Source organism: Tamandua tetradactyla, chromosome 9 (assembly GCF_023851605.1).
Source record: "Tamandua tetradactyla isolate mTamTet1 chromosome 9, mTamTet1.pri, whole genome shotgun sequence".
Lineage (NCBI taxonomy): Eukaryota > Metazoa > Chordata > Mammalia > Pilosa > Myrmecophagidae > Tamandua > Tamandua tetradactyla.
The window spans coordinates 40,417,101-40,437,303 of NC_135335.1; the positions used below are offsets into that span (position 1 = coordinate 40,417,101).

Genomic DNA, 20,203 nt, shown 5'->3' on the forward strand with positions numbered 1-20,203 from the left:
TCCAGAGGTCACAGGATGGCTGCCAATAGCAGCTGGGACTGTACCCTGCTGAGAACAGTGTCCTTTCCAAGGCTGTCTCCTAAGAGGGAAGATGCCTCTTCTCCAGAAAGCTTCCAGGAATCCTCTCCTTGGACCTCATTGGCCAGAAGGGAGATAGGATCACCATGCTGGGCTTGGATTGGCCAGGGCCCATCTTTGGACATGTCTTCCCTGAGTCACTCCTGGCTGCTGTGGGGCGGGGTGGAGAGCTGGACAGACTCAGGGCTCTGTGGGAAAGGAGGTAAGTGGTTGCCCAGGAGACGATTGTTGAACCCCTTGTTGCCTCCTGGTCAGTGTCATGCTGCTCCAGGTATAGAAGCTCTCCAGATTCCTGAATTTAGGAACCTCTTAACTGACTTTTGACCCTGCATTGGGCAGTGGCTTGTTCGGAGTTTCAGGGGCAAAACGTGAAGGTTAATTCTCAACTGCCCAGGTGGGGAGAGGAGGTAGGGAGCTTGGGTAGGGACACGATCCAGGAGGGTAGGATAGGAATTTGACAGATTTTGCTGATAGCTCAGTGCTTACTTCATCTGAATTAGAATCACCTGGCTGGGACTTGGGGGTTGGGTGGGTTGCTTTCAAAATTACAGAATTGTAGATGCTTTGAGTCAGAATCTTTGGGGTTAGGGTCTGGGAATTCTGATGTTTAACAAACTCTCCAGGTGATTCTTACATGCACTGGACTAGAGCTGATGGCTGGGCAGCAGAGGTTGGCTCTGAAAATGAGGAGCGTGAGACCCGTTGTTCAAGAGTGCACAATTTTCAATCACAATTCTGCAAATAGTTGGCATTTGGGGTGCAAGGTGAGGGCTTGGCCTCAATATGGTGACAAAGAATCTGTACCATGTTGAATTCTCATAGGAAAGACCCACATTTACTCATTGCTTTTTATCAATCAACATTTATTAACTCCCTTTAGGATTTCCATTATAAACCCTAAAGATCCAGATTTTTAGAAGTCTCTTCTCGGAGAGTTATAACATATTGTGTTGGGGAGACAGCACAGGTAAACCAACAGTTATACATAGCATGGGAAGTGTCCAGTGAAACACAGGGACTCCGAGAGTACTTGGAGAGACCTATTTGGGTCTAGTTGTATGCGTTTCCTATGAGTGCTGTAACCAATTACCACAGACTTCGTGGTTTAAAACAACGGAAATGTATTCTCTTACAGTTGTGGAGGCCAGAAGTCCGAAACCAGGCCCACCCCACAGGGCTGAAATTAGGTTGGAGCTGCAGGGGAGAATCTTCCAGAGCTGCTGGCTGTCCTTGGCATATGGCTCCACCACTCCCATCCCTGCCTCTATCGGCACACCACTTTCTCCTCTTCATTGGAGTCAGATCTCTGGTAGCCTTCCTCTTAGAAGGATACATGGGATTGCATTTAGGGCCCACCAGATCATCCAGGATAACCTCCCCATCTCAGTATCCTTCATTTAGTCACCCCCACAGAACCATTTAAGGTCACACTTACAGGTTCCATGGATTAGGACCTAGATATCATTCTTTAGTCTCCCACAGGGGTCATCAACGAAGATAACCTTGGCATGACTTAAAAAAAAAGTTTTTTATTATGAAATTACCATGTAGGTAATGATTTTGCAGAATTGTGCTTAGAGAGAGAGAGGCCACATCTGAGCAACAAAAGAGGTTTTCTTCTGGAAGTAATCCTTAGGTTTATATAACTATATGTAGGCTTAGATTCTCTGCTACAGAAAGAAGCCTCACAAAAGCAAGCATCAAGATCAAGTGCTTGGCCTATTGACTTGGGAGTCCCTAATGTTTGAGACAGTATTAGGGTTTTCCCCAGTGGTTAAGTTTAATTGTTCTATATTTTTTCTCCTGTCCCTCAACGGACTTTTGTGGGCATGAGTCTATGCCCACAAGGGGTGTGAGCACATGAATAATCTGACCAAAATTGCCATTCTGACTGCAATGTGGAGAGTGTTTTCCAGGGGGACCACAGCCGAAGGTGAGTTGACCATGTAGGAGAATATTGCAGTGGTGCCAGATGGAACATGATTCCGGGACAAATCAAGGGAGCAGGGAGAAGTGGGTGGGCCTGGGAGTGGCTTAGGAGGTAGAACTGACATGACTACCTGGTTGGATGGGGAGGAGACCAAGGGGAGAGTGAGAACAAGATTTCCAGGTCCTTTTCATTGACAAAAAGGACCCTGGAGGAGGAGCACAGGAGGGGGCAGGTAAAGACTTGCCCTATAGTCATGTTGATTTGAGGGAGGAATGGATCTTTCAGGTATTTAGGGAGCAGTGGATACAAGGGCCTGGGGAGAAGGAGAAGAATCGGGACCTTAGATGTAGGTTTAGGTGGCAGGTGAAGCAATGGGCATGAATATGATCTCCCCGGGAGACAGAGAGGGCAAAGGTAGTAAATGAACACAGAAAGAGGCATTCACAAGGGAGGCTGGAGAGCTCCACCTGTAGAGGTGAGAGAAGAATTCTTGGGCTTAGGGCTTAATATACCTTGGCTGGGATCTTTGCATTTTAGAGAGGGTGACTAGGCATATGCAGAAGGAATAGCTTTCCAATGGTAGAATTTGGAGGCCCTGTAGGAAGAAGATTTGGGCTGAGGAGCCTCTCAAATCACACACAAAGGCAACTGCCCTCAGCCTCTTTGTTGGCTCAGCCATCAATACATTGTTTTAGCCTCTGTGATAGTGGTCACCTGTTTGGGACCCAGGGAGTCCCCAGGTACCCCCAGGAAGCCAGTTGCACTAGTTGTTGATTCTTAAAACAACTTATGTACCAGCAGCATGACTGAAAAAGAAATCTGGGAAGCAGAATGGGTAAAGAGAGAGCCATTTATGCTGTTCAAATGCCCTCTTTCTGTTGGCAGGGTGAATTCAACTTTCCCCCTGGAGTTATTTCCTGCTTCTGCCTTTCCTTTCTCCTCCCCACACTGCAGAAATCCTGAGACTCAGATGGTCACAGCTGGTATGGAAGTGAGAAATCTGAGGCCCAGAGAGGGGAAGTTCTTGCTGTTGGAGGTTGGGACAGATGTCTTCTAGCAGCCTGGGTCTCCCATCAGAGCCCATGCTTCTACTTCCAAGGGCCAGTTCTCTTGTGCTCAAATGATAACCATGATTGTTGATAATATCATACCATTTTACAGTCTTAGAAAGTGTTTTTCATGTCTATTATTTGTTCAATCCCTGAACCCATCTGGCGGTGTATTATAAACCCTGTCTGTAGCTGAGGACACAGGCTTAGGGCTGTTGGACATTTGCCACATGGTTCTTTAGGAAAGGGGATAAAAAGCCAGAAAGGCAGGGATGGGGGCTGCTGAAAACAGATGCCTTCCCAGTTTTGCTATGGTCTGACTCTTGGTGAATCTACCACCAGCTCTAACACCAACAATACATCCCTCACCCTCATACAAACACCACACTTCCTCCAATTTTCACCCCCACTGCATCCTTCATTTAATTCTTGAGCCTTGGGGATAGGGTGAAGATGCCTGTTGCACATATCACTGGAAAATTATATAAATGCTCAATGACTGATGATTTACCTTTTTTTTTTTTTGTATGCTTTGTGCCCGGGGTCACATTTCATTCTTTTTCCATGTGAGGATCCCGTTAATTGCAGCACCATTTTGCTGAATTTTTGTTTGTTTGTTTTCTTTCTTTGCTTGTTTGTTTGTTTTGGGTAATGGTAATTTACTTTTGAAAGTAATCAAAATAGGTATGACTGTCCATCCAGTGTCCAAATGACTGCATCAAATGACACGGCCTGAGCTGAAGCCAAAGACATTGTGTCGATGGCACTTGGCAGGCTTGTCATACCCAGACCTGAAGCAGAGAGTTACATTTGCAGCCAGTAAGTTGAGCAGCCACGTGAGTGCTACAAGTGGAGCCTGAGAAAAGTACAGTAATTACTTGATATAATGACATTGTTCTGGGGCCACCTCTGACATGAGAGAAACAGGCACAAGTCATCCATCTTTTTAAGCAAACAAGAGAGGTTCATTTTTCAGATTTGGTAGTGTTCAGGAATCAGTATTTTATATTGTTCCAAATGCTTATTGGATTGTCTTTTCCATGCCTTTCTGAGTGATTGACTTTCCCAAGCACCTTGGCTCCCTGAAAGATGAAAGAAAATGCCAGGTGGGCTATCATTACCCCTGGCAACACCATTGGAGGGGGCAAGAGACTCTCATCCCAATTTACCTGCAATAGCTCAAGCCTTCTTTCTTTGGGAAAATGTCAGCTGGATTACGGATGGCTCCTATAATAGATTAGAAAAAAAGGGAATAGTCACAGTATTGTTTAAAATGAGACTTTTTTCTTCAGCCCCCAAGTTAGATTTTTAATTTGCTGAAACCCCAAAAGACTTTCAGCCAATGGTGTAGTTTAGACCAAAGCTTGATTTAGGGTTGGCACATTAAAACCACCCCTGTTTTTAAAGTGCTATACACTTGCCCAAATCATTATTCTATCCATCTCCCACAAATTCCCTGGGTGGAAGTCATTATTATCTTCATTTCACAGATGAGGAAATTGAGGCTTTGGGGTTTAAGTGGCTTGTCCAAAAATTGGCGATTTCTGACTCCTGATCTCCTGAGTCCTTGACTAGCGCTTCACTGGGGAAGAAGGCTGAGGCCTTGGCAAGCCTGGCCTACATGTCAGGTAGGACTGCCGTGGAAGAGGAGATGGGGATGGAAGCCAGGATGCTGTTTATTAAAGGTGGTTATAATTTCACGCTTGGAAATTCAGTTCACTTAGCTGTTTCCAACTATCTTGAGATTTCTTGTATTGTCAACTGGGTATCCAGATTTTGGATTGACTTGGCTTGCCTCTGGGTCATTGTTAATATTGGATCTTTTGAAACAGTGAGAGCCCTATGCTTGATACTCATTATCTTATTTAATAGTATCCATATCTCCGAGATATGGATACTATTATCCATGCTTTACCAATGAAAAGTTGACTATCCTGAGGTCCTACAACTTTGGAGCAGAGCTGTAACTTTGTTCCAAGGTCAGAATTACTTTCCAAAAGTCAGAAAAAATGGAATTTGAGTCCAAGCTTTTCCTTGGTTAACTTGGACAAGTTGACAAAATGCAGTGAATATTTATTGATATAAACTTTGGCCAGGCCATGTGTTAGTGGAGGGAAGGCTATGGGGAGAGTGGGGTGGGCAGGAACAGGGAATACAAGGATGGAAATAGAAGGCAACTTTCTGTCCTTAGTTTTAACATCTGATGAACAAATAACTTATTTTTCTCATGGATGAGAAGGCATCCATAAACGAGTGTTAGGCTCGGTTTTTTGGGAGGTCTCTTGTAGAGCTCAAATGCTATGGTTCTGTGATATCAATAGTCTTGGAGTCACAGAAAGTGATGGCCAAATTTCTTAGGTGTCCATCCACAGTATGAAAGGTAGACAATCCCAGACTTCAGAGAGGTTCCTTAAAGTTCACCACTTGTGATCGGAAAGCTATCTGATTTAATTCATTACCAGCAATTCTAGAGGGTCTTATTATTATCACCATTTAAAAAATGAAAATAATGAGGTTCAGTGATTTTAGTCACTTGCACAATATCATAGAACTAGTACAAGCAATGCTGGAACTTGATATTAGAAGAATAAATACTACAGCTACTACCTCCTAATGTGTGCCATGGGAGTAACTGAGGCCTTGGGAGAAGCTGGCTTAAACTGTGGGTGTGGCAAGGCCATTCACTCCGGGCTCTGGAAACACCATTCAGATACTCAAATGGGGGTGGCAGATTGTCTGCTCGCCCCCCAGACCTTCTGACATTTGTCACGCTAGATCTTTTCTGTCTTCCTTGTGACTTTGCCCATGAGTCAGTCCTTGATATATATAGTAAGACAGACTGGCATGAAATGGAGCATCCAGGTGATCTTTTGGAACCTCTGAGATGCCTGTGCTCTGACACGAGGATACTTAGTCTCCCTGAAGCCCGACTGTCTCAGACCAGGAGATGGGAGGCTTTGGCCCTATCGGTAGAAGACAAATGCGCTCACCACTTATATGATGTCACTCTTATTTCTCCAACCTTTACAGCCTCTTGCTCCTGACAGGTGGTCATCATACTTCATAATAGGTTACATCCCTCTCCTTGCAGAGAAATGGGGTTTAGGTAAGGCTCTTCATTCTGTCCACTGAAGAGCTCTCAGGTGATATCTTTGCATTGCAAACAAACTATCTGGGGACCAAATTAAGAATGACGTACAGAACAGTTAGTCAACATGTAAAGAGTTAGTGGAATATTTCCAACTACTAATTGGTAAGCAATGCTAGCTGGTCATTTGGGTTAGATTGGTTTTGTTTCCCTTTGCAGCCTTGTGTTTGTAGACATTACCTCATTCTTAAATCTTGTGTACTCAGAAGTCTGTGGGGGACCCTGAGCTCAGGAATTGAAGATGCTTGTAACCTCAGCAACACATGCGAAAAAGAAATGGGACAGGCTAGTATTGTTCTTACTGCAAATCCCTCTCCTCTTTCCCTTTACCCTTCTAACTCCCACCTGATGGCCTCAGGAAAGTCTCTTTTGCTTTGCTCTGAACCTAAAAGCAGTTGTAATCGTGATCAGGTGTCATCAAGGCCATACACTCATCAAGGAAAGGGAAGTGGTGGTTTTGAAGTGAAATCACATAATTGCTGAAAGTTCCCAGGCATCTGGCTCAGAAAGTTTGTAAAAGATCTTTCTTTGTCCTCCTTTAACTATATATGTACATTTGTTTTTTATCAAGTAGCAATATTCACAAGAAATAGGAAACTGAGTCCTTTTCAGCATCACCTTGCTTCTGGTGGGTTTGGGTTCTGCCGTAATGAGAACATTACTTTGCAGACATTTCTAATGCAATTGTGCAATATTTTAAATATCTTCTGGCCTTTGTGAGCTAGCCTGGGTCTCTGACAGTCATTTAAGACATTACATTTTTTCTTAAAATTTTTATTAGAGAAGTTGTGGGTTAACAGAACAATCATCCATAAGAAATACAGTATTCCCAGACTCCATCCTATTATTTACAACTTGCATTGGTGTGACACAATTGTTACAATTGATGAAAGAACATTTCTATAATTTTACTATTAACTATAATTCATTGCTTAACTTAGGGTTCACTGTATTATACAGTTCCATGGATTTAAAAAAATTTATTCTAGTACCATTAAAGCAACCTTTTAACCACATTCAGATATATAGCTCAGTGCTCTTAATTAGGTTTACAATGTTATGCTACCTTTGCCACCATCCATTACCAAAACATTTCTATTGTTCCAAATAGAAATTCTGTACATTTTAACTCCGTATTCATTTAAGACATTCTGTGTTCAACCAGCCAATTTCCAAATGATTCTCTGGAGAGCAGCTTGTTTGCTGTTGTACTTAGCAAAATATAGTGCTCTCTTTCTTAGATGTGGAAATCAAAGTACCAAACTGTGCAGTGTGTTTAGCTCTTGTTTCAAAGCGGTGGTGCCAACTCTTCCCTTCCCTCTTCAGACACCAATAGGGAGGAACTATCTCCGTCCTTGCTGTGAGCCCTGCTCAGCCAGTTCTGGCACCTCACCTCACAGGACGGCCTGAGAATCGGTTGGGGTTGGAGGTGTGGGACCAGGCTCCACTCCCTTTTTTCATGTTGTGATAAAACTTACATACAGGAAAGGGCGCAGATCTTAAGCGTATAGCCCAGTGAAGTGTTAACATATTTATACACCAGTGTAACACCATCTACATCAGGATAACTCTTCAGCAGGCTCTCTTGTTAACGCTCCTGCCAGTCAATAAGTAGCCTCCCTTTAATGGTACCCACTATTCTGACCTCTTTTACCATTTTTGGCTCACTCACTCCAAATTGCATTTGTTAAGTGGAGGTATAATTCACAAACAGTAGACTATGCAGAAGTAAAGTATTAATTTCAGTGAGTTTTGCTTTTTAAGCAGATAGAAAATTTATTGAGAACATGTGTAAGAGGACATGCAGGACAGAGGTGAGGAAGGCGCGAGGCAATCAGCAGTGTGGACATATATTGCTTTTTTTTTTAATGCAATTTTGTTAAGATATGTTCACATACCATATAATCACCCAAAGTATACAATCCGTGATTTACAGTATCATCTATAGCTGTGCATTCATCATCACAGCTCATTTTTGAGCATTTTCATTATCCCATAAACAATAAAAATAAAAGTAAAAAAGAGCACCCAAAACACCCTATACCTCCTATCACCCCCCATTATTTATTTATTTTTTATCTTTAGTTTGTTACTCATCTGCCCAAACACTGGATAAAGACAGTGTCATTTACCTGGTTTTCATAATTGTACGGTCACATCATAAAAGCTATATATTTTTACAGTTGATTACAGTTCAACGGTTTTGGGCATTTCCCTCCAGCCACTCCAGGACACCAGAAACTGCAAAGGGATATCCATATAATACATAAGAATAACCTCCAGAATGACCTCTTGACTCTATTTGAAATCTCTCAGCTACTGAAACTTTATTTTGTTTCATTTCTCTTCCCCCTTTTGGGCCAGTTGCTTCCATCGATTAGCTTTGCTAACTCCCCCCACCCCTTCTTGCTCGGAGCCTTCTCTTCCTCTCCCTTCTCTCCAGGGTGGGGCCTGGTGGCAGGTAGTACATTTGGGTGGGCCGGCGGGCTTCACCCTTCTCCGTAGATGTGGGGGTCGTTTGGCTCCAGACAGGTTGCCTGCTGCTGGGTGTTTCCTGTAAGTGGGGAGGTAGCTCCTGAGCAGGGTGTCTGTGGGGACAAGGTCAGTGTGTTTTGACAATATACAACTGTGTGACCGCAACCCAGAACAAAATATGCAATGTCTTCATCACCCCAGAAAGTTCCTCAAACCCCCTTCCAATGAATCCTTTCCTTTCTCCCAGCAACCGTTGTCTGATTTCTATCACCAAGCATTAATTTTGTTTGCCCCTGAGTTTCACATAAATGGAATTATGCATATGGTCTCTTTAGTGTCTGCTGTGTAGACTTGACATAATGTATTTTTGATATTCATCTGTGTTGTCGCATATATCTATATTAATTCTCTTACTGCTGATTAATTTTCCATTGTATGATTGTGCCACAATTTGTTTATTGATGGGCATTTGGGTTGCCTCTAGTTTTTGACTTTTAAGAATATGGACATTCTTGTATGAATCTTTTTGTGGACATGTGTTTTCATTTTTCTTGGGGAAATACCTAGTGGAATTGTTAAGTCATAGGTTAGGTATATATTTAACTTATTTAGAAACTACCAAACATCTCTCTAACAGGTTGCATTATTAACTCTCCCATGAACAATCTGAGAATTCCAGTTGTTTCACACCCTTGTAATATTTAGTTGTTATCTATATTTTTTATTTTAACATTCCAATGAGTGTGAAGTAGTATCTCATTGTGGCTTTATTTTTTGATTTCTTGATAATGAATGGGATTGAATATCATGAATGTGCTTATTGTCCATTTCTTTGCTGGTGAAGCACTAGTCCAAGTTGTACATTCATTTTTTAAATAGAATTTTTCATCTTTTAATTGCAGATTTTGTTTTTTTAATGTATTATAGCTACAAGTCTTTTGTCCAGCTATATATTCTGTGAATAATTTATTTCCAGTCTGTGGCTTGTCTATTCATTTTCTTAATGGTATCTTTTAAAAATTAGCAAATTTAATTTTGATGGAGCTCAATTTCACATTTATTGTTTTCTTTAGTGCTCTTTGGGTCTTTGTCCAAGAAATCTTTGCTGCCTCATGGTTGTGAAGATATTTTCCTGTATTCTGGGCTTTCAAAGTAATGGTGTTAACCTTAAATGGATCCTATTTTTCTTTTTGCATGGGCAGGTACCGGGAATCAAACCTGGGTCTTTGGCACAACAGGTGAGAATTCTGCCACTGTGCCATCGTGGCCCACCTGGATCCTATGTATTTTTTAAAAAAATTTATTCCTCAAACATACAATAAATTTGAAAGAAACAAATCTCCCATCTAGATTTTACCATTAACATTTTATTACATTTTCTTCTATTTAAAGTTTGTGTTAGCCATAAGAACAGGTTTAAGTTCATTTTTTCTATATAAATATCTAGTTGTCTGTTTGAAACACTTTTATTTTTCCCATTGAATTTACTCAGCACCTTGGTCAAAAACAACCAGTTATGTGGAGGGTTTATTTCTGGACTTCCTATTCTCTTCCATTGATTTATATGCCTTTCCTTACACCGACATCCACGTTGTCTCGAGTCCTGTAGTTTTATAGTGAATCTTCAAGGAGGTATAAAAAGTCCTCCAGCTTTGTTCTTCTTTTTCAGAGTTGTTTTGGCTATTTTCGGTTACTTGTTTGTGCATAGAAATTTTGTCATTAAGTTGTCATATAAGCAAGAAGAGCCTGCTTATATTTTATACAGATTGTGTTAAGTCTATAGGTTAATTTAGATAGGGTGGACTTTGTAAGCAATATTGAGTCTTCTGATTTATGAACACAGTATATTCTCCATTTATTTAGGAACATTTTAATTTTGCAAAGCAATGTTTTATCCTTTCAGTGTACAGATCTTATACACTTTTTTTTTTACTAGATTTATTCCTGGGTATTAGCTTTAGGCTATTATTTTGATGCTATCATAAATGGTATTGTCTTTTAAAATTTTATTTCATTTTTAATTTTTTAACTTTTTTATTGTATAGTATACCATATATACAAAGCAAAGAAATAAAAAAGTAATAGTTTTCAAAGCACTCCTCAACAAGTGGTTACAGGACAGATCCCAGAGATTGTCATGGGCTACCATACCATCCGCTCATATTTTTCCTTCTAGCTGCTCCAGAATAAGGGAGGCTAGAGGACTTAAATACTTTTTTTATCATCAAAATCAACTTTTTTCCTTCTTTTTTTGTGAATAACATATATACAAAAAACCTATAAATTTCAAAGCACAACACCACAATTAGTTGTAGAACATATTTCAGACTTTGACATGGGTTACAATTTCACAATTTTAGGTTTTTACTTCTAGCTGCTCTAAAATACTGGAGACTAAAAGAGATATCAATTTAATGATTCAGCATTCATATTCATTTGTTAAGTCCTATCTTCTATGTATAATTCCACCATCACCTTTGATCTTTCCATACCTCTCTTTGGGGTTGTCTGAGCTATGGCAATCCTAAATTTTTGATAAGTATTGTCTTTTAAATTTTTATTTTCCAATTGTTTGGTTGCTGATATATTGAAATTCAATTGATTTTTGTATATTGTCCTTGTGTCCTGAAGCCTTGCCCAATTTAATGATTAGCTCTACAAATTTTTAATGGTTCTATAAAACAGCTTCGTTGAACTATAATTCATATGCCATAAAATTAACCCGTTTACAGTGTACAATTGAAGGGTTTTTGTTGTATTCACAGAGCTGTGAACCAATCTGATTAGAACTTTTTTGTCATCAAAAAGGAAGCCTGTATCCATTAGCAACCACTCCCTACCCTCCTGACCACCAGCCTAGCCAACCACCAGTCGACTTCCTGTCTCTATGCAAGTGCCTATTCTGCATATTTCATATAAATGGAATGTCAAAGATAAGCCAAGCCATTTAAAAATTTTGTTAAAATGTATTTGGGCAACAAATGATTCATGAATCAGGCGGCAAAAAACTAAGAGTGGTAAGGAGCTAATATAGTGGGAAGCTTATATAAGGAAAACCTGGAAGCCAAGTGAGTCAATGTTCTGACTGGCTAAGTTCCCACTTTATGTAGGGATATTTGGTAGAGTGGGGAGTAAATACACACTGATGAGTATGGTTTGCGTCTCCATTCTGATGAGTTCTTTCTGTTGGACCAAAACTGATTTATTATCAGGTGTTTCTTATCTGCACTTTTGTAGGATGCATGCCGTTGTTTCATTTTCTCAGATTGCAGCTATAAGTCAATTGTTTTTGTTTTCTGGAAAATCCTTTCTCCAAAAAGGATCCCCCCCAGTGATGCCCAATGTCGGTGGCCATTTTATTTTAAGCAATTATTCAATGTGGGGTTTTTAGTGACTTGGCTTCCTTTACTTAGGATAGTGTTGTCAAGGTTCATCCATGTTATGGCATGTATATTTCATTCCTTTTTATGGTTGAATGATACTTGTTATATGGTTATCCCACATCTTATTTATGCTTTTGTCGGTTGATGGGTTGCTTCCACTTTTGGGCTATTATAAATATTGCTGCTATGAAAATTTATATACCAGTTTTTAAGTAACATATTTTAATTTTTCTTGGGTATATACCTAAGAGTGGAATTGCCAAGCTATTTAGCAACTCTATAGGCTTACTATTGAGGAACTGCCAGGTTTTCCAAAGTGGCTGCATTATTTTACAGCCCCACTAGTAGTGTATGAGGGTTCCAATTTTTTTTCTCCATGTCTTTGTCAGCACTTGTTATTATCTGTCTTTTATATTATAGCCCTCCTGGTGGGTATGGAGTGGTATCTCGTTGTGTTTTTTTTTTCCTTTCTTTCTTTTAACATTTTTATTGTGAAATATAACATATATACAAAGAAAAAGAAAGAAAAAGCAATAATTTTCAAAGTACACCCCAACAAGCAGTGACAGAACAGATTTCATAGGTTGGTATGGGTTACCATTCCACAGTTTCAGGTTCTTCCTTCTAGCCACTCCAAAGCATTGAAGGCTAAAAGAAATATCAATATAGTCATTCAGCAGTCATACTCATTTGTTAAATCCTATCTTCCCTGTTATAACTACTCATTCTCCTTTGATCCTTCTCCCACTCTATAAGGATCTTTAGGTTATGCCCTTTCTAACTTTTTCATGTTGAAAAAGGGTGTTGATAATACAGGATAGGGGGATGGAATTAGCTGATATCCTTGGAGAGGCTGGCCCCTCTGGGTTTTAGGGCTTATCTAGCCTAGGAATCCTCCGGAGATAATGGGTTTCAGGAAAGTAAGCTTAGTGCATGAAACTCTGTAGAGCCTCAGATAGAGCCCTAGGTGTTCTTTAGGGTCAGCAAGGATGATGTTGGTTGGGGTTTGGCAAACTGGCAATTAGCAATATTTAGCTGAAGCTTGCATAAGAGTAGCCTCCATAATAGCCTCTCGACTCTATTTGACGAGAGACTAGCAGCCGATATGTTGTTTTGTTACCTTTCTTTTCTCCCTTTTGGCCCAGAAGGCATTATAGATTCAATGATGCCAGGGCCAGGTTCATCCTGGGAATCATGTCCCTTGTTGTCAGGGAGACTTTCACAACTGAATGTCATGTCTGCCATAGGGGAAGAGGGTAAGGATTTTCCTTGCTGAGTTGGGCTTAAGAGAGAGAGAAAGGCCACATATGAGCAACTAAAGAGGTTCCCTGGAAGCAGCTCTTAGGCATAATTATAGGTAGTCTTAGCTTCTCTAAGAAATAAAACACATAAGGGAAAGCTTTAAAATCAAGGGCTTGGCCTATTTTCTTGGGAGTCTGTAATGTTTGAGAGAGTACTAGGGGTTTCCCAGATGGGAAAGTTTAATAGTTCCATATTTTTTTCCAGCCCCTCAAGGGGGTCGACCAATACTTTTTAATTACCACCCCACAAATCAAAAATTAATTTTTGATATCCCCCTGTATTACATTAGGCCGTATAGAATTACAAAACCTTGTGGCTGTTCTGGGCTCCAGGCGTTTGGATTGTTTAAATGAGCTATTTGGGCAGGTTGATTTAGTTTGAGTATTACAGAAAATATAGGTTCTTGACACAATAAGCCTCTCTGCCTTTGGTCTCCTACAGCAGGTAAAGCTCTAGAATGCATACGCTATCGTCTTTGCCCTGTGTTCTGATTTACCTTAGTCCTAACCAGATCAGCTTTGTTTTTATCTCTCATTGAAGCCCGATCTCTTTTTTGGTTACTTTAGCTGTTATTGTAAGTAGCAATGCCGACTTTCAGAGTTGCAGAGCTCTAGCTCTGAGTCTTGGGTGTCACAGAGCTACTCAAAGTTCCAGGGAAATACCAGCTTATACACATATAGCTCTGTGTCTCAGAATCCAGAAGTATACTCACCACTCTGGACCAAGGATGGCTGCTATAAGAGCTAGGTTCCAATTTTTAAAAAATATTTTCTGTATGAGACTATAGCATAGTTGTTTTTGGCTTATTGGCACAACACATTGTCCTCAAGGTTTATTCAGTTTGTTGCGTGCCTTCTTTGTGTAGCTGCACAGTATTCCCTCATATATGTATATGTATACACACACACATATCACCGTTTGCCTTTTAGCTCCTCAGTCATTGTACTCTTCAGCCCCCTCTATCCATTGGGCCTCATGGATAATATCCAAAATAAACAAACTGTGTCTTACAGTGTCCTCACTTGGTTGAACAATCAGCAGTGCTATCAATTTAGACAGTTTTCATTGGTCCAAAGAGACAAAGAACTGATAACACAGCCTTACCAAATATCAAATCCAAACCCCCCTACCCTCTCATCCTCCCCCACATCCCCAATTATTTACCCCTGGTATTGCTGTGGTACTGTTGCTATCTTCCTGTTAACTATAGGCCATAGCATGCAATGGTAGTTTTCCTCTATACCCTCTATTATTGACTCTTTGTACAAGATCAGACCTTTGAGGAGTTCATGCAAGAACATATTTATACTTGTAGAGTTAATTGGTGGATACTTGGCGTTATACATCCCCTTTCACTCATATTTACCTTCAATATGGCAATGTTTTTTATAACTCCACTAATTAGCTACTGTCACTCTATTTGTTCCCTTACACGCAAGTTCAACCTTTTTGGGTAAACTTTCCCCAGTCTCTAGCTTCTGTGGATGCTGAGCCAGAACCACCCAGCTAAGCTTCTTCTAGTTCCTGATCTGTAGAACTGAGTGGGCTAATAAATGCTTATTGTTTCAAGCTACTAAGTTTTGGGGGTAATTTGTTACTCAGCAATAGATAACTAATGCAGTTATATTGATTGATTTTCAAATACAGACCGACTTTGCATTTCAGGGCTAAACCCCAATTAAGCGTAATTTATTATGTTGTTAACAAATCGCTGAATTTAACTGGCTCATAGTTTGTTAAGGATTTTTTTGTGTGTCTGTTGCTGAGAGATATTGCTCCATAAATTTCTTTTCTTTCTAAGATCCTTGTCAGGTTTTGGTATCAGGGTAATTGTGACCATATGAAATCAGTTGTTAGATGCCCATTTATTTAGGATTGTTATGTCTTCTTGATGAATCGATCCTTTATCATAAAATGTTCCTTATATTTAAATAATATTAATGTAGCCACATACATTTTCTTATGTTTAATGTCTGTAGAGTTTATATTTTTCCAATATTTTATTTTCAAATGTCTTTATATTTAAAGTGTGTTTCTTGAAAGCAACATGTAGATGGGACTTGCTTTTATGTCCAGACTAACTCTTTTGACTTTTTAAAGGAGGTTTAATCCATTTTCACAAAAGACAATTATGATATGGTTGAGTTTGAGTCTCCCATTTTGGTGCTTGTTTTATTTTTAATCTCATTTGTTCTGTGTTCTTCTGTTTCTCTTTTCTGCCTTCTTTTGGTTAACATGTGTGTGCATGTGTTTTGTATTTCATTTTATCTCTTACATGGACATTTTAGCTATGCCTCTATGTTTTTTTTAAATGGCTGTTCTAGAGATGATAGCATATATTTTAAAATTAGTAGCTACTATTTTCAAACAGTAATGTAGAATATTACCACAATATCATTTTATTTATGCCCTTCCTGCCTTTTCTCTTTTTATTCTTATGTTTTCCTTTCTAAATGCCTTAAGCCCCATAGTAGCACGTCATTATTTTTACTTTAAGTAGTTAATATTCTCTTCTAGGAAAAATATTATTTCAAAAACTATTTGATACCCAAATATTTACCCTTTCTAGTGCTGTTTACTACTTTCTGTAGCTCTGGTTCGATCCCATATTCTTTCCCTTCAGCATAAGAACTCCTTTTGGCATTTTGCAGCCTTGTAGGTGTCTGCTGGAGATGAGGTGGCTCAGCTTTTGACTGTCGCAAAGGCTTTATTTTGCCTTGCCTTTAAAAATCATTATTATTAGAGAAGTTGTGGATTCATAGAACAACCAGGCATCAGACACCGGCTCCCCATACAGCAACCCCTCATCAACCCCCGCACTGGTGTGGACATTTGTTACGGTCGATGATGGCACATTTTTATAATTGTACTTCTAATTAAAGCCTATGGTTTAACTTAGGGTTCACTGTTTGTGAGGTGTAGTTTCATGGATTTAAAAAAAAAGATTTGTTCTCTTATCATGTATACGATCTAACATTTTCCCTTTTAATCATATTCAGATATATATTTCAGTGCTGTTAATCGCAGTCACCATGTTGTGCTACCATCACCACCATCCATTACCCAAACATTTCTGTCATCCCAAATAGGAACTCTGTACATTTTAAGCCTGAATTTCCCATTCCCTAACCCTCCCCGTCCCCCACTTCCATCCCTTGGTAACATATATTCTAGATTCTGACCCTTATGTGTTTGTTTATTCTAATTGTTTCAAATCAGTGAGATCGTCCAATATTTGTCCTTTTGTGGTTGGCTTAATCAAGCTCATGTTTTCATGGTTCATACATGTTGTTCCATGGTCAGGACTTATTCCTCTTTATGACTGAATAATAGTCCATCATAGGTATACCAGTTTTATTTATCCACTCATCAGTTGATGGACTTTTGGCTTGCTTCCATCTCTTGGCAAATTGTGAATAATGCCACTATGAACTGAAAAGCGTGCAAATATCTGTTTGAGTTCCTGCTTTCCGTTCTTTTCAGAATATACTTAGTAGGGGGATTGCTGAGTCATATGGTAGTTCTTACTTTTCTGAGAAACTGTGAAACTGTCTTCCACAGTGATTGCACCACTTTACACTGCCACTAGCAATGGATGAATGTTCCTGTTTCTCCGTATCCTCTCCATTACTTGTTAATTTCCGTTTTTTTTTAGTAGCAGCCATTCTAATGGGTGTGAAATGGTATCTCATTGAGGTTTTGATTTGCATTTCCCTGATGGTTAATGATGCTGAACATCTTTTCATGTGCCTTCTGGCCATTTGTATATCTTCTTTGGAGAGATATCTGTTCAAGTCTTTTGCTCATTTTTAAATTTGGGTTGTTTGTCTTTTTGTTAAGTTGAAGGATTTCTTTATATTTTCTGGATATTAATCCTTTATCTGATACATTCTTTCCAAATATTTCTCCCATTGGATAGGTTATTGTTCTACTTTCATGATAAAGGCCTTTGAAGAACGAAAGTTTTTAATTTTGATGTGGTCCATTTATCTGTTTTTACTTATGTTGTGTGTGTTTTGGGCATCAAAGTGTAAGATACCATCGCCTAACACAGGGTCCTGAAAATGCTTCTTTATGTTTTCTTTTAGAAGTTTGATAGTTGTAGCTCTTATATTAAGGTCTTTCATCCATTTTAAGCCGATTTTATATCTGGTGTGAGGTAGAGGTCTTCTTTCATTCCTCTACAAACTCTCCTAAGGGAGAGAAGAGTTTGATTTGCTAGGCAGAAAGGAAGCACCAAGAGGGACAGGGGAGGTGATCAGGATTTAGATACTTTTAGGTTTCCAGTGCTCCTCTCTCAAACCAAACCCCAGGGCGGGGCTAGTATGATAGAAAACCTGAAAAAACCCCAGAGGGATGTGAGGAGATACAAAGCAGAAAAAGTAATTGCCTGGCTCCCCCAGGTTGGACCCAAGAGCCTGCACGTCTCATAGAGAAGCTTCATTGTCCGGCCGATACCTGTACGTTGGAATGATGGAGTGGCTGAAAGAAGTGGCTCTACCAATGGGCCAGAGGCCATTTCACAGAGTCCACAATACCCCAGCATGTTTTGGGGAAGGAACTGAGACTTCCAGAACTCTAAGAGGGCCACGGGGAGGCAAAAGAATGGGTGGGACAGAAGGAGACTTTCTTGGGTTTCTTGTTTTTAAAATACATGATAGTATTTCTTACTTGTGGCTTTATGAACGCCTTAGCATGTTTATTTTGTTGTTGGAATGTTTTCATGGTTTGAAGCCATATGTACCCCAGAAAAACATGTTCTTAAATCTAATTCATTCCTGTGGGCATAAACCCATTGTAACTAGGTCCTTTTGATGAGGTTTCTTCAGTTAGGATGTGACCCACCTCAATTAGGATGGTTCTTAATCATATTACTGGAGTTCTTTATTAACAGAATGAATTCAGACAAAGAAAAAAACCATGGAAGCAAGAAACTGAAAGCAGTGAAACTTGGAAAAGAAGGGAGAGACCAACAGGTGCCACCATGTGCCTTGTCATAAGACAAAGGAGCCACAGATTGCTGGCAGCCAGTCTTCAGGAAGAAAACATTCCCTTGATGATGCCTTGCTTTGAACATTTTCCTGGCCTCAAGCTCATGCTAATAAATTCCCATTGTTCAAGCCGAATCATTTCATGGTATTTGTTTTAGGCAGCCCAGGAAACTGAAGCAAATGTCCTCTCCACCAGCTGAGGAATACACTTCCTGTGAACCCACTGTTGCACGTGTGCAAATGCATGTGTGCATACCTGTGTTTGCAATGTGTGGATGCCATGTGTGCGTATTCATGTGTGTCTTTTCTTTAGATATCCAGGCCCTCCCTTCTGAGAGTCTGATTTAGCAGGACTGTAGAAGAACTAAAACATCTTGAGTTTTTTATTTTTTACTTTTTTTTTCTTTTAATTGAGAAATCACACACATATATTCTATACATGGTGGACAATCAATGACTCACAATATCATCACACAGTTGTGTATTCATCACCATGATCATTTTTTAGAATATTTGCATCATTCCAGAAAAAGAAATAAAAAGAAAAAAGAAAAAACTCAGACATTCCATATATCTTACCACTCCCTCTCACTGACCACGAGTGTTTCCATCTACCCAATTTATTTTACCCTTCCACCCCATTTTTTATTTATTTTTATCCATCTTTTGTACTCATCTGTCCTTACCCTGGATATAAGGAGCATCGGACACAAAGTTTTCACAATCACACAGTCAGTCACATTATAAGTGTTATATCATTATACCGTCGTCTTCAAGAATCTAGGCTACTGGAACACAGCTCAACAGTTTCAGCTCCTTCCCTCTAGCCACTCCAATACACCATAAACTAAAAAGGGAAAGCTATATAATGCATAAGAATAACCTCCAGGATAACTTCTCGACTCTGTTCAAAATCTCTCAGCCACTGAAACATTGATTTGTCTCATTTCTGCCTTCACCCTTCTGGTCAGGAAGCCTTTCTCAGTCTCTTGATGAGAGATAACAGTAATGATAACAGTTATGAGTGGACTTGGGGAACTGAAGTTAAGAACACAGGTAATCAGGAGAAAGAAACAGGGTAGAACTTGGGCAGATGGTGCTGAAGGAATACAGACTGTGCAACAGGGCTGATTGTAAACATTCAGAAATGGATACCACAATTCTACCTGATTGTAGCACAATAATCTAAGTACACTGAATGAAGCTGAATGTGAGTGTGATAGAGGGAAAAGGGCTGGGGCAGGAATGAAGCCAGTAGGAAAGATAGAGGATAAAGACTAAAATGGCATCTTGTATTTTAAATAAGGTAATTCTGAACCACTGACTACTACAAACTGATTGATTTATAAATTGGATGTCAACAGTGAATCCAGCTCTCCTCATATGTAATTTAAAAATATGGATTTTAATATTTTTCTGCGAGTTCCCAGAACTAATGTATTAAGCCTCAAGTAAAAATCTAAGTGCTAACTGATTTTTTCTACTATGTTAGTAATAGCATTGTTTATGGAACACTTTCTGTGGATCAGATGGTGTATGAAGGACTTTAGATGCATAATTTTATTTCATCCTCATAAAAATCCTCTGAAGAAAGTGCTGCTACTATTCTACTCCTGCTACTACTGTTTCACAGATGAAGAAATGGAGGTCAAAGAAGTTAAGTAACTTGCCCAAGGTCATAAGTCAATCCAGAACTTGAACTCAAGTCTTGGACTCTAAAACCAGATCTCTTAACTAGAATCCTAATCTCCCAATTCATTGGCTGATAACCAGTTGAGGGAAAGATGGAGTTCAGAGGAGAAATGTACCATCCACATTTCCATCGATGGTGATGGGAAAGATACGTG

The 20,203-nt window shown here is 39.6% G+C and overlaps 1 long non-coding RNA gene across 2 annotated transcripts; it reads left to right on the forward strand.

Annotated features, from left to right (window-relative positions):
• Positions 1 to 18,483, forward strand: LOC143647046 (uncharacterized). Of its 2 annotated transcripts, none has more exons than XR_013157803.1 (3): positions 1 to 472; positions 1,214 to 2,011; positions 18,260 to 18,483. It is a non-coding gene; the product is annotated as an uncharacterized LOC143647046 (long non-coding RNA). The 2 variants fall into 2 exon arrangements; XR_013157802.1 differs by lacking the exon at positions 18,260 to 18,483 and adding an exon at positions 2,963 to 3,518.
• The last annotated feature ends 1,720 nt before the right edge of the window (positions 18,484 to 20,203 follow it).